Here is a 14,861-nt window from a genome sequence, read left to right as displayed (position 1 = left end):
GAGTGTTCACAGGATTAGAACCCTGTGAGGATAATATTGTATGTTTCAGAACTTAAGAACGAACGGTCTGTCCAAAATCATCCCAAGGTGAGGACCTAACCACAGGCGAACCATCAGCTGCAGCTTCCACCTTGTTAGACCCCCCAGCCTCCGGGGACAGAGGGAGCAGGAGAGAGGTCGAGACAAGGTTTGCCAATTGAGACCGAACAATCAGGTGCAGCTTCCACCTGGTAAGACCCCTCAGCCTCCGGGGCAGAGGGAACAGAAGAGAGGTCAGCACAAGACTTGACAACAGAGACCTTTGGTGGCTGGTCGTCAGGCTCAAAGGACTTTGAAGAACCATGGTGATGTTTGCCAGATACAGATGAGGCTTCAGACATGCTGAACTAGGCAGGAGAAGGAGTAAAGTCAACATGTACATCTGCCACCACCATGGAAGTGCACAAACCGTCAGTCGCCGAAGTGGGAGCAGAAACAGTCAGCGTAGCGGGCGAGCAAACATCACTTTCACAAACAGTAAGAACCATGGGGACAGCATCCCACAAAGCACTATTGTACTTGATGGAGTGGTCACTGCAATTGGTCAAGGCCATCTCTGAGACACATGGCACTGGCATTCCAGAAAGGACAGCAGTCTAAGTAACCCTGGGCTAGAAGAAGTGAGTCTGAGCTCTTTTCTTAGCCTCAAGAAATGAAACCTTTTCAAGTGTTCAAATTGACAAAATTTCCTTTTCTAGGCAGTAGCAAGGGCAGTTTCTAGAATTAACAGTATGAGAACCCCCACAGTGATAGCATTTAAGGGGTCCTGGACAGTCACTAGTATGGTGTGGTCTGCAACAGGAGACACAGACACCAGGAAGGCCTGCCTATGCATGGCAGCAAAATCGCCTGACATGTCCAATGTCCATATCCTTGATACTGGAAACATCTCTTTTGGGTGGGGACGTATGGTTTCACAGGAAGTGATGGGCAAGACAGCTTCAAAGAAGTAGGTAAGGTCAACCCGTTGAAAGTCAGGAACAAGGTAGGAGTCAGGGTCAGGACACCATCGATTTTCTTCTGCAGTCGCACAACAGCTACAACACCAAGAGATCTCAGTTCCTCCAACAGCTGTGCCTCTGGGCAGCAAAGGAGGTCATGTAAAAAAACTACACTTTTGCATCTGTTAACCCATCCATGGTTGTGGGTCCAGAATTGTATGTGCACCCCAGGTCGATGCTGGGGCCATTTTCTGAAGTTTCAAATTTTATTTTTCTTCCTATATTGAAGAGAAAGTTTAGATACACCTAATAGTGCAAATCCGAACTTCCTAGTCCCATTCTGTGGCTCGTAATGGAGCGCGAAAGTTGCAGAAATATCGACAACAGATATCCGCTGCCAGGAGGTGCTGCCACACTGCAAAATCACACCTGCTGTTTTTAACCCTCACAATCTCAATGGTGCTGAAATGTTGCTCATATATTAGATATGATAATATCGAATGATTTCAGTACATAACATGTTAGGATTGGCTTGAAAAAAATTATTATGAGTATTTTTTCACCTTTTTGATATATAATATGTTTATGGTAGTGTCGAGTAATTGTTTACGTTATTGTTGTGCCCATGCTTGGAAAACGGAGTAAAGGGGTTGAATTTTCAGTCCTAAATGAGAAAAATGCCCGTCCCCTGAGGCTAGGCTCTCCCACGGAAGATAAAAGTGAAGGGTCAGATACGATTAGCAATACAGAAGTTGAATCGCGACTTGCATCTCCTATACCACGAGCATGGCTAGAAAAAGAATCGTAATGCAGTTTCAAAACTACGAATAAGTCTAATTATTACGAATACAGAGACAAAGCAAGAATAAATAGGTTTACAGACGGGAGGAAATGCATTTTTTCTGTAATAACACGATCACCTTTCTCTGCCATATTTCCTTGTTATTTTCACAATATATGTTGCTGTCTGTCTGTCATGAGTGTGGGAAATTACAATATTTTCTGCCTGGGTAAGGAAAAAGGGTACAGCTAGATGTTTCCTAACACTTTACATGGTCAGAAGTGTGAGACGACCTGCCATTCACACCTCGCAAGAGCTGATTACCAGGAAGGGAAGGAAGTTCTTTTCACCCACGAAAGCATAATATGAACACAGAAATCTATCCTTTTATGCTTGTAAAAGGCAAATAATATGTAAAATGATTCAAAACAGTGCAACAAACCTGAGGAAATAGGTAAAGATACCAAACAAAAATAAACATTTATTTTCGTGTCTTTTTTGTTTAAGCCTGTGTTTATAATCGTAAACAGGGTGGTTGTGTGTGTTTTCCAAGGGAGGAAAAAGATGATATTTTCTGTCTGGGTCGAGATAATGGGTGTAACTATGGGTGTTTAGGCATGGCCACGAGCGAAAATATCATACATTCACTCGTCACGGCAGCAGGTGGTGACCTGACAGATAAGGTGTGGCAGGGTGAAGTGAAGGTTAGTCTCATGTCCCAGATGTTTCTTCATTTCCCGAAAGTTTTCACAGTTTTTTACAAGTCGCACTGCATCGAATGATCCAAACCAGTACAACAAACCTGAGCAAATAGGTAAAGATACCAAGACAAAAATGTATTTTTCATTAATAATAATGTCTTTTTTGTTTGTGCCTATACTGATTCATAATCGAAAACAGGTGCTTGTGTGTGTTTTGCAAGAGAGGACAAAGATGATATTTTCTGCCCAGGTCGAGGTAATGAGTATAGTTGTGCTCGTTTAGGCACGGCCAGGAGTGAAAAAGTCAAAAGTCCACTCATCACAGCAGCAGTCCTTGAACTGCTGGATGGGGTGTATGGGAGTCTAGTGTAGGTCAGTTTGAAGACATTCAGAATGGTTGTTCACTTCCCAAAACTTTGTGCAGTTTTTTATAGGCTAGCTCAAATGACGCCTACGGCCATTTATCGGCTAAACGTCATTCAATGTCAGCGGCCATTGAGCGGTTAAAAGTGGCATGCCTAGCACAGCCAACTGTGGCACCAGAAAAAGATGTGAGGGCTTATCAACGGGTGCTCTCTTTCACCACAATACGGATGCTTCCATCCCTCTGGGAACAGATCTTAGGTTCCCTACCGCAAGCTGAGATGATACCACAGTGGACATTGAAAATGTCACTATCTAGTATTGAGCTACCCACAGGGTTCTTGATTACCAGATTCTTTGCATAGGATTCTGGCACCGTGTCTTTTGGGCCGAACCCCAGAGCCAAACCAACCTGACGTGACCCTCTCCTAGTCCCAGAAAGACGCTAGGGCAGAGGAGAAAAGTCTCCAGAGTGGCTATGAGAGTGGAGGATTCAAAAGAAAGTCCAGGGACAGAGGCTGTGTTGTCAACCTTTTTTTTTTTAAGGAATCCATATACATTGCCAAAAAATCTTCAGTCCCCCACTCCTCTACCCACCATGGAAAGCCCAACAAAGGGATGTCTTATACCAGAGATAACACCACTGGCGACCCCACAAGTAGCAGGAGAGTATATGTGGGTAACCACTGGGGGACATGGGCAAGGGTAACTCCAGGACAATAGGAGCCACCAGACCCCCCAGTGCCCAATTGACCTTAGCAAATGCATGGGATGCCAATTGAACTGGTTCGGGCCAAACCAGGCCAGCTGTCTAGCCAGAACAAGGGACCAGATAGGTGTATTGCTAGCTGCAGGGTGGATATTGCAGCATCACTCAACCCCCAGACTCCCGTCTCCCAGCATTATGGAACGTCACGCACACCAAACACGTGGGGAGGCAACAGTTCTGCCCTAGATGGCAAATGGGCAGGGACTAACATCACCAGCAGGCCTCCTCCACCAGTGATACACAGGGTGCTTGGTCCAAGAGCTGAACAGATGCCAAACCCTACAAAGGTAGGCACACTTCCAGAGTAGGTGGCACTGCCCACCATGCCTCAAGCTCCGCCACCGCATCAAGGTTATCCCCCTCAGCAGGGAAAGGGGGGAGGGCTTTCCAAGTAGTACCTCAGAATGTCAAACGACCTGTACCTCAGAGGTACCATGAATGAATTTACCAGATAGAAGTTGTTACACAATAAGTGAGAGGAAAGTACAGTACAGTATAGCAGAGATGAAGGCTCGACCTCCTCTACCTGCGAAACTGGAACGTAAAAGGAAGTACACCTAACCCGAGGGAAAAAGGATAGACTATGAAATTGGAAGAAATATTCGATCTACCACAATGTCAGGTCTGGCATAACCCTGAACTTCTCTGTCAACTGTCAGCTACCTGTGTTGGTACTGTAGATGATTCCAGATACAACAAACCTTATCCGTGAAAAAAAAAAACTGCCTAATGTTTCACGTGAAATCGTCACTGGAGGGGCATCAACAATTGGGTCAGATGGAGTAATGAAGCTATTATAATAAAAGTAACTTAATCACTAGGTAGTGTTGAGACGAAAATAACACAATAAATCGGTCAGTCATATATCCTTTTACAATTGGGTTTTCTCTTTACATGCAGGTAATTTAATATAATTATGGTATTAGAGGTTAATATTCATACTTCTTCATAACATACACCTTTACCAGACCCATAAACACAGCTGGAATGCTACAGACAAATAATGATTTTTATCGTCTGGTTTTAACAAGACGAGGCGATAGAGTTTGTGTGTGTGTGTGTGTGTGTGTGTGTGTGTGTGTGTGTGTGTGTGTGTGTGTGTGTGTGTGTGTGTGTGTTTACCTAGATGTATCTTAACAGGAATGAGTCAGACTCATACTGTCTCCTGTTTTGAACCATTTTTATTATACATGTCTTCTAATTATGAATTATTTTGTCACACTATTTCATTCGGTAGTGAATTCCACTGATCAACTGTTCTATTTGGGAAATTGAATTTCCTTTCGTCTTTATCAGCTCTCTTCTCGTTAAGTTTTCTATAGCCTTCTCTTAATGTTGCTTCCCCATAGGTTGTATTTACGTCTATTTTCTCATTTCCTTTAATGCATTTATATAACATAATCATGTATCCTCTTTTCTTTCTCTCCTGTATTGTTGGTAGGTTTAATTTTTTGAGTCTTTCTTCATAGCTTAGGTCTCTTAAACTTGGTGCCCATCTTGTAGCGGCCCTTTGTACCTTTTCAATCTTATCTATGTGTTCTTTTGAGATGTGGAAAAGAGGAATAGGGCGAGAAGGGCTGTGTGTGATGCTAAAGTGGCAGCAGATGAGAGGTGGGGTAGGCGGCTGACAGAAAATTTTCAACAGAATAAGAAAATGTTTTGGAAGGAGGTGAAAAGGGTCCGAAAGGGAGAGTCTGGGAAGGAAGAACGAGTAAAAGCAGAGGATATTAATTGAGATGGATGCAGTAAGGAAGAGATGAGCAGAGTATTTTGAAAGATTGTTACATTTAGAGGAGGAAAGGGTGGCTGAGATTGTGGCGGATGGAAGGGTGCAAGGAATAAATGTGTTGGGAGAGTTGAATGATTCTTTGATCACGAAGGAGGAAGTGCAGAAGGCAGTAAAGGAGATGAAAACAGGGAAAGCTGCAGGTATGGATGGGTGTGCTGTGGAATGCCTGAAGGGTGGTGGAGTGACTATTGCTGACTGGTTAGTAAGATTGTTGAATGTGTGCTTTGTGAAAGATATGGTGCCAATTGACTGGGCAAGTGCTTGTGTGGTCCCGTTGTATAAAGGCAAGGATGATAAGTATGAATGTAATAGCTTTAGGGGTATAAGTCTATTGAGTGTTGTAGGTAAGGTGTATGGTAGAGTGTTAATTATGAGAGTTAGAGAGGGTACAGAGGGAGTGATTGGTGAGGAGCAGTGTGGCTTTAGGAGAGGGAGGGGATGCGTGGATCAGGGTGTTTGCTGTGAGACAAGTGTGTGAAAAGTATTTAGTGAAAGGCAAGGATGTGTTTTGGGCATTTATGGATTTAGAGAAAGCGTATGATAAAATTGATAGGGAGGCTTTGTGGACTGTTTTAAGATTGTATGGACTTCATGGTAGGTTACTAAAAGGGGTGAAAAGTTTTTATGTAAATAGTACAGCATGTGTAAGAGTGGGAAATGCTGTGAGTGATTGGTTTCCCGTGAGAATGGGGCTGCGACAGGGATGTGTGATGTCGCCTTGGTTGTTTAATATTTACATGGATGGTGTAAGGGATTTGAATGTAAAAGTTTTAGGTGGAGGTCTGAGTCTGGTGAATGTTGATGGTGGAGAGTAGAATCTGAAGCAGCTGCTGTTTGCAGATGATACTGGACTGGTGGTTGATTCAGAGGAGAGATTGAGACAGTTGGTAGAGGAGTTTGGAAGGGTGTTTGAAAGGAGGAAATTGAAAGTAAATGAGAATAAGAGTAAAGTGATGAAGTGTAAGAAGTTGATAGATGGTAGGGGGATGAATATAGTTTTGAATGGAGAGTTGCTTGAGGAGGTAGTGTTTTAAATATCTAGGGTCACATGTTGCTGTGGATGGAAGAATAGATGCAGAAGTGAAGTTTAGAATAAATGAAGTAGGAAAGGTGATGGGAGGAATGAAAAAAGTGTTTAGATGTCGTTTGCTTAGAATGGATGTAAAGAGAAGGCTGTATGAGGGTGTTGTGGTACCAACTGCGTTATGTGGGGCTGAAACATGGAATATGGGTGTAGCAGAGAGGAAAAGTTTGAATTTAATGGAGATGAGGTGTCTGAGGAGTATGTTTGGAGTGACGCGTATGGATCGAGTGCGAAATGATGAAGTGCGAAGGAGAACTGGAGTTGTTCGGGAGATGGCTGGTAGAGTTGAGCAGAGGGTGTTGTGATGGTTTGGGCGTATGGAGAGAATGGATAATGAGCAATTGGTGAAAAAAATCACTAGATCTGATGTGAGAGATGGAAGGCTGAGAGGAAGACCACGAATAGGATGGATGGACAGTGTGAAGAGAGTGCTGGATGCGAGAGGGATGTCTGTTGAGCAAGGAAGAGTGGCTGTGCGTGACGGAAATAAATGGAGAGAAATTGTGAATGAATAAGTGATGACGCAGCCCTGAAGAGATATTATCCCGCATTTGTTCTGATCAGCTAGTCAGGTCAGGTGCGGGTAAGGGGATGGGTCTGTGATGATGTGGCAGGGGTAAACCAGTTCTGCTGTCGGGCCCTGCTGCGGATGCCACTGATTGCATTGTGCAGTTGACCCTTGTGTGGTGTGATGTGGTGAGGATCTGTCCGTTCTTCCCTTTGGGGCTAAGATGCAAATGAATGTGTCTGAATGGATGAGCAAATGGGGAGTGTGTCGTCCTGTCTTGGCTACCTCCCTTTCCTTGGGGGAAGCAGCCTAGGTATATAAATAGATAGGATTCCAGACTACTGATGCATACTCCAAAGTTGGTCTGATGACTGATGTTATCTTTCTCAGCATGTCTTCATTTATATATGTGAATGCTACCCTCATATTGGCAAGCAGTGTGTACATGTTCCTTACTTTTTCATTTATGTGGTCAGCCGGTGATAGTCTCTTATTGATAATCACATCTAAATCCTTTTCCCATTCTGATGTGTGTAGAGTTGATTTCAGTAACTTTTAGTACCAGTCTGGTCTTTTTTCACTTTTACCGAATTTTATTACATGACATTTGTCCACACTGAATTCCATTTGCCATCTATTGCTCCATTCATGAAGCTTATTTAATTCCTCTTGTAGCTCTATGCAAGAGTCTGTGTTTGTAATTTCCCATTGCATTTTTGCATCATCAGGAAACATATTTAGGTAGATTGCATTTCCAATGTTGTTGTCTATGTCATTTATATGTACTAAAAACATAACTGGTGCCAGCACCGAGTCCTGTGGAACTCCACTTGTCACTTCTCTTCATGAAGAGTAATTTCCCCTTAGCACTGTCCTCATTTCCCTTTTCCTGGATAAATCTTGCATCCCATCGTACAGTTTACCTTGGATTTATCCTTGGATTGTACAGTTTCCATAAAAGTCTTTTGTGTGGTACTCTGTCAAATGCCTTCTTCAATTAACCTGCCACGTCCCGGCAGGTTTTTCACGAATGACCCCCCCCCCCAATCCTGGCAGATTTTCGAAGTTTTTTTTTTTGGCTAAAACCTCCGCATTTTATGAGAAACATCGAAAATTCAGAGAGAAAGTGCTCAGTTGAGTTTAGAAATACGGTACAAGTAAGAGTACCTTCACCTTGTTACCGTGTTCTCTCAGGCCAGGCTCGAGAGAAAATGTTTTCTATGGGAGGGGTATCTATTTCAAACCATTTATAACCGGTTAGATATTAATTTATTTGGTGCGAATTTATATGTAGTACAAGAGTACATTGGTTTTCAGACAGTAATATAGGCAATATAAGTGTTGTTCACTCACCAAAAACATCAACATATGGCACCTTTTACGACGTTACTGTCTCATCACTTCTGCTTGTTTCTTCCTCTGGCTTATTTCTTCCTCTGGCTTATTTCTTCCTTTGTCCTCCACCTCAGGAATCACTTTCGCCTTGAATTTCATCGTTGGAGAGACAGTGGTGCGACATGTCTTTACTGGCCAGGTCACTGCTAACAGGCGAGTTGCCAAGAAAATGGCGTGCGGGGGGGAGGCAAGGTCAGGTGGGGCCAGGCATTATCCCTGCCTGGCATTGGGTAGAGGAAGGTCTCCCACATATCCCTACCAAAAATCACCAGTGAAACTTGAAAAATGTCCAATTTAGGGACCTTGCAATTGCAAAACCTATGGATACGTCGTTGGGTGTCATCGTGACAAAACGTGGTGATGTATCCTTACGTCATCGGGACGCCTCAGGTTAAAAATATATGTTGTCTACCCAGTCATTTCTTTTCTGCATTATTCCAGCAACTCTGTTATACTAAATAGGTTAATAACACATTATTTCCCCTTTCTAAAACCAAATTGTCTTTGTTATCATATTGTGTTTTACCAGGAAATTTACCCAAATTCTTCATATCAGTTTTTCTAACATCTTGCTTACGATGCTGGTCAGTGATACTGGTTGGTACAGTAGTTACGTGGATTTTGTCTATTTCCTTTATTGAAAAGGGGCACAATGTTTGCTTTCTTCCAAATTTCGGGTAGTTTTCTTGTCTTATGGATTCTTTGAAAACTAATTGTAATGGACTGCTTAGCTCTTTTACACGTTCCTGAAACACCCAGTACGATATCACATCATGATCAATGGCTTTTCCTCTGTCTGATTTTCTAATTTCTTCCTGGACCTGTTTTGTTATACATATATTTCTTAATATGTGTGGGCATGCTTGTTCATCTTCATTTCTCGCAAATCTACTTTCTTTGGTAAAAACTGACTGGAAATTTGTGTTTAGTAATTCACAAATATCTTCTTCCCTGCTACAGATTTTCCCCTCATCCATGATGGATTGTATTTTGTCTTTAACGCTGTGGGGTGGATGTGGATGTGGTTGAGAAGATTAGGAGAAATACACTGAGGTGGTTTGGACATGTGGAGAGAATGGAGAATGAAAGACTGACTAAGAGGGTGTATGTGGGTGAGGTGGGAGGAGGGAGAGGGAGAGGTAGACCAAGGATGAGGTGGAGGGATGGAGTTGAGAGGTATTTGAGGGAGGGGGGGTGAGTTGGGGGAGGGGGGGTGAGTTGGGGGGAGGGTAGTCAAATGGTGGGTGACAGAGCGACTTGGAGACGTTTTGTCTGCGGCCACCCTTTGCGGGATTAGGGCGTCGGGCTATAGATAGAAAGATAGATAGAACTTTTGTTTTGCTTCGTATGTAGCTGTAAAACAACTTCAGCTGATTACTGCTTTTATTAACAATGTCTTCCCCTAACTGCCTTTGAGCTTTTCTTCTTTTCCTTGTACAATCATTTGAATGCTTGTAGTTGTTATATGCTATCTCACCTGTATATCGACTGTATCTGATCCTAAGCAAATCTCTTTTCTCTTTACGTTTTTACAATCAGTATTTAACCAGTTCTTTATCCTTATTTCCATTGTCAAATGGGACATAATTATGGACTCCTGTTTCGTAAAATTAATATATATATATATATATATATATATATATATATATATATATATATATATATATATATATATATATATATAACGTTTGTACTCTTAACTCCTCTTCCCAATCTGGATCATTGAAGTACTTCTTTAGGTCATGATAGTTGCCATTTTTGTAGTTTAGTCTCTTTTTGTAATTTCCATTACCTCTAAATATATTATATGCTATCCTGGAATTGTAATCCGGTACTCCATGGTCGCTTTTACCGAATGGGGGATGGCAGATTATGTTGTCAGAGTCATTTTCATGCCTAGTAAACATGGAAGCTAATAATGAGAGGTCTTCTGGTCCTCATTTCTGGTGTTCTCCTTTACGTGTTGTGTTAGAAAAATTTCCTGCATCAGACCCAAAAGCTTTGATCCCAACGACTTTAATGGCTTTTACATCTAGAGTATTCCAATTTATATTTGTGTTAAAATCTACCATTCATATAATTCTTTGAGATTTTTCTTCCATTCTGTATGGTAGGGTTCTTAAACTTGTGTTTGTCTTGGGTGGCATATATAAATATGCCACAATTACTATCATTTTTGATGTGCTAATCTCTACTGCAACTTCTACTTGTGAGGGTATGTCTATTTCTCTCTCTTTTACGTGGAGTATTTTCTTTGTTATTATCATAATTCCTCTTCCGTTTTTTTTTTTTAAGTTCTTTCTCCTCGCAAAACATTGTGCTCATCCACATTCAAAGAGTTGTTTGATATCCTTGAGTTTAATTTTGTTTCTGTTAGACAAATAATATGAGGGTCATTTTCTATGACATAGTCTTTTATCTCTAATAATTAGGATACCATTCGTTCCACATTTGAGTACATTCAATCTATCTATTGCCAGACGCCTTAATCCCATAAGAGGTGGCCACAAACAAACGGCCTCCATGTCGCTCTGGCGCCCACCATTTCACTACCCTGCTCCCAGCTCACATCCCCCTCTTTCATATACCTCTCTGCTCCATCCATCCATGTCATCCTTGGCCTCCTGCTTCCTCTCTCTCTCCCTCCATCTCACACACATACACTCTCCTCGTCAGTCTCTCACTCTGAATCCTTTCCACATGACCAAATCATCTCAGTGTTTGTTCTAACACTTCCTATCATATCCACATCCACACCACAATGCTCCTTCACTTCCTCATTCTCTAGTCTTTCTCTCCATGTGACACCACATGTTCCTCTCATATCACTCATTTCCACTCCATTACTCTCACCCTTACTTCTGGCCCTCCAACAAGCTCCAAGCTTCACTTCCATACGTTAAAATTGGTATTACGATGTATTTATGTAGTAACTTTTTCACTTCCATGCTCACTTCCCTGTTTCTTATCGCTTTTTTCAAGAACCAAGGACCCTTTTTCCTTGTTATACTCTTTCCAGCATTTCATCTTCTAAACTTCCATCCATACTCATCATACTACTCAAGTACTTAAACGCACACACATAATCCATTCCCTCCTCATCCAACCTCACTGTACATTCACTGACTTCACTTCTCTCGAAGACCATAACTTTACTCTTCCCTATATTCACCTTTATATTCCGTTTCTTACACACTTTCCCAAACTCATCTACCAAGCCTTGCATCTCCCCTTTGTTTTCACTTAACAACACAATATCATCTCCAAACAACAGGACAGGGAGTTTCCAAACACCGCCCTCTCTCATTAAGGCCGCTTAAACATCCACTGCCGTACCATGTATCTCTTCTATAACCCCATCCATATACAGACTGAAAAACCATGGAGACATGACACATCCGTCTCAATCCAACCTTCAAATAGAAAAAATTCACTCAGTTCACCATCCACACGCACTGCAACCTTAGCACCCTTATACATACTCTTCACGGCAGTCAACAATTTTCCATCTACTCCATACATTCTTAACCCGCGGCATCCCGTCGACGTTCTTTTACGTCCACACGTTTTGTCACTGCCAATCCCATCGACGTACATAAACGCGAAAAAATTGCAAGGTCCCTAATTTGCAGAATTTTCAATTTTCGCGAGTCATTTTTGGTATGTATACACGTGATACCTTCCTCAACAAGATGCCAGGCAGGGACAATGCCTTACCCAGCATGACCTCCTCCCCCCCCCTGCATGCCATTGTCTCAGCAATTCACCTGTTATCAGTGATCTGGCCAGTATAGCCATGTCATGCCACGGTACGAAATTCAGGGCCAGAGTGATTCCCCAATCAGTGACAATGTGGAGGACAAACTTTACATAGCATTAGAGGAAGAAACAGTTAGAAATGATGATCAGGTAATGTGGCAAAAAAAGGTCAGGTATTAGTGAGTGAAACAATGCTTATAATGCCTATATTACTGCTTGAAAACCAATATACTCTTGTACTACATATAAATTCGTAACAATAAATAAATAAATACCGTTTATGAGTGGTGTGAAATAGTTATCCTCTCATAGAACTCGTTTTCTTTGGTGCCAGCCTGATGGAAAACCCAGTAAGGTAAGGAGGCACTCCTACCTGTAATGAGTATTTAAAACCTCAGGTGAGCGATTTCTCTATGAATTTTCGATGTTTCTCACCAAAAGCGAAGGTTTGAGCCAAAAAAATTTTTTTCCTAAAATGGTCGGGATTGGGGGGAGTCAGTGGTGGAAAAGTGGTCGGGATGGGGCGGGTTAATACTTTCCACAATCCTTGTCTCTCTACCCTGTCATATGCTTTCTCCAAGTCCATGAAGGCAACATACAACTTCTCTCCCTTCTCTAGAAACTTTTCCACTAAAGATCTAAGACTGAATATATGATCAACACAACTTCTTCCTCCCTTCCTAAAACCTCCCTGTTTTTCTCCAACTAATTCCTCTGTTATTTCCCTAACTCTGTCAATAAGTATCCTACCATATACTTTTCCTATTACACTAAGAAGACAAGTCCCCCTATGATTACCACACGCTTCTTCTTCCCCTTTTCCTTTGTAGAGGGAATAATTATACCCGACTTCTAATCCTCCGGGAATCTATCTTCCACCAAGGCCAATCTGTGCATATTCCACATCCATTCTACTATCTCTCCCCCATGCTTCAGCATTTCACCACAAACTCCATCAATTCCTGGGGCTTTCCCCATTTTGACTTAGTTCATTGCTTCCACAACTTCCATCCTACTGATTTTTCCTCTCTTCTCACATCCCTCCTTCTCCCAGCCATTCCCCAGCCAATTACTTCCATTCTCTTTGTTCAGCAATTCCTTAAAGTGTTCTCTCCATCTTTTCACTTTTTCTCCCGTCATTATTAATCTACTATTTTTATCATTCACTCCCCAACTAACTTCTTTGGTACCCTGTCTAACTCTCTTTACCTCTTTCCAGAACATTTTCTTACATTCCCTCCACTTTACACTCAAATTCCTTCCAAATTCCTCATCCACTCTCTTCTTACTCCTACTAATCTTTTCGTCTCTACCTTTCAACATATAACTCTCTCTTCCGTCTCTCAACGTCTTCCATATGCACTCACTATATTCAGAGTTATTTTTTATAATGCAAGAAAGAAGGAACCAAATGAAAGGGGCCCACAAACCATTCCTTCCAAGAAAAAACACAAGCAATACAAAAGAGAGAAAAAATCAAGATCCGTTCATTTCGAGATCCCTGGACACACTGCGTTTGAAAGACTGGAGATCATAGGAAGTAGGAAATACAGACAGAGGGAGACCATTCCAGAGTTGACCTGTTACATAAATGATAGACTGGGAGTAACAGTTAACTCTTGCATTAGAGAGATGGACAGAAAAGGGATGAGAGTTTGTTGCTAGACTGGTGCTACACGCTCGTCGTAAAGGTGGAGGGATGCAAACAGACAGTTCAGAGCAGCAGTGACCACTGAATAGCAATAGAAAAGAGATAAAGATGCAACAGTGCGGCGAAGAGACAGAGGCTGAAGGAAGCCAGTAAGAGAAGGAGAGTTGATGAAATGAAAGGCCTTTGACTTCACCCTAATGAGAAGAACTGTATGTGGGGAGCCTACCCACACATGAGAGATGTACTCTAAACCGGGGCGAATATAACTCGTGTATAAATTCAACAACTGTGCAGGGGTAAAGAAGGTACGGAGTCGGTTTAGCACACTTAATCTCTTGGACGCAGATTTTACAAGAGATGCTATATGATCTTTCCAAGATATGTCCCGAGTGAGTGAAACCCCAAGCATGTTCGAGGATGATACAGGATTGAGCTGGATATTATTAAACATTAGTGCGTACTCCTGTGGAAGATTCTGTCTAGTTGATTGGGAAAAAACTGAGTTTTTGATGCATTAAAAACAAAAAGTATGGAGAAGATGGAGGGTGAAAGACTGACGAAGAGAGTGTGAGTGAGGTGGGGGGGGAGAAGAGGGAGGGGGAGGCCGAGGATGAGATGGAGGGATGAGGTGGAGAGGTATATGAGAGAGGGGGGTGTGAGCTGGGAGCAGGGCAGTGAAATGGCGGGGGACAGGGCGACTTGGAGGCGATTTGTTTGTGGCCACCCCAAACGGGATTGAGGCGTCTGGCAATAGATAGATAGATAGAAAAACAAAAAGATTATATTTACCCTAGTCAGAGATACGAGCCGAGTCAGACATTAAGTTTCCCATAACTTCATCCAGTATCTATTGCAGCAACTGCTGAGATGGACGTTGCAGGAACCGAATGGAAAGGTGAAGGTGGAATCAACAGCGTACGAGTGGATACGGTTAGATGTACAGCTTAGAAGGTCATTGATGAATAGAAGGAAGAGAGTCAGTGATAGGACAGATCCCTGAAGAACACCACTGTTGGCAGATCTAGGAGAAGAACGATAGCCTTCTACAACTGCAGCTATAGAACGACCAGAAAGGAAGCTA

The sequence above is a fragment of the Coenobita brevimanus genome, chromosome 33 (genome assembly GCF_032717465.1).
Source record: "Coenobita brevimanus isolate Jiangsu-jjx chromosome 33, ASM3271746v2, whole genome shotgun sequence".
Classification (NCBI taxonomy): domain Eukaryota; kingdom Metazoa; phylum Arthropoda; class Malacostraca; order Decapoda; family Coenobitidae; genus Coenobita; species Coenobita brevimanus.
The sequence above is the reverse complement of the archived record's forward strand: the minus strand, read 5'-3'. Positions refer to the sequence as shown.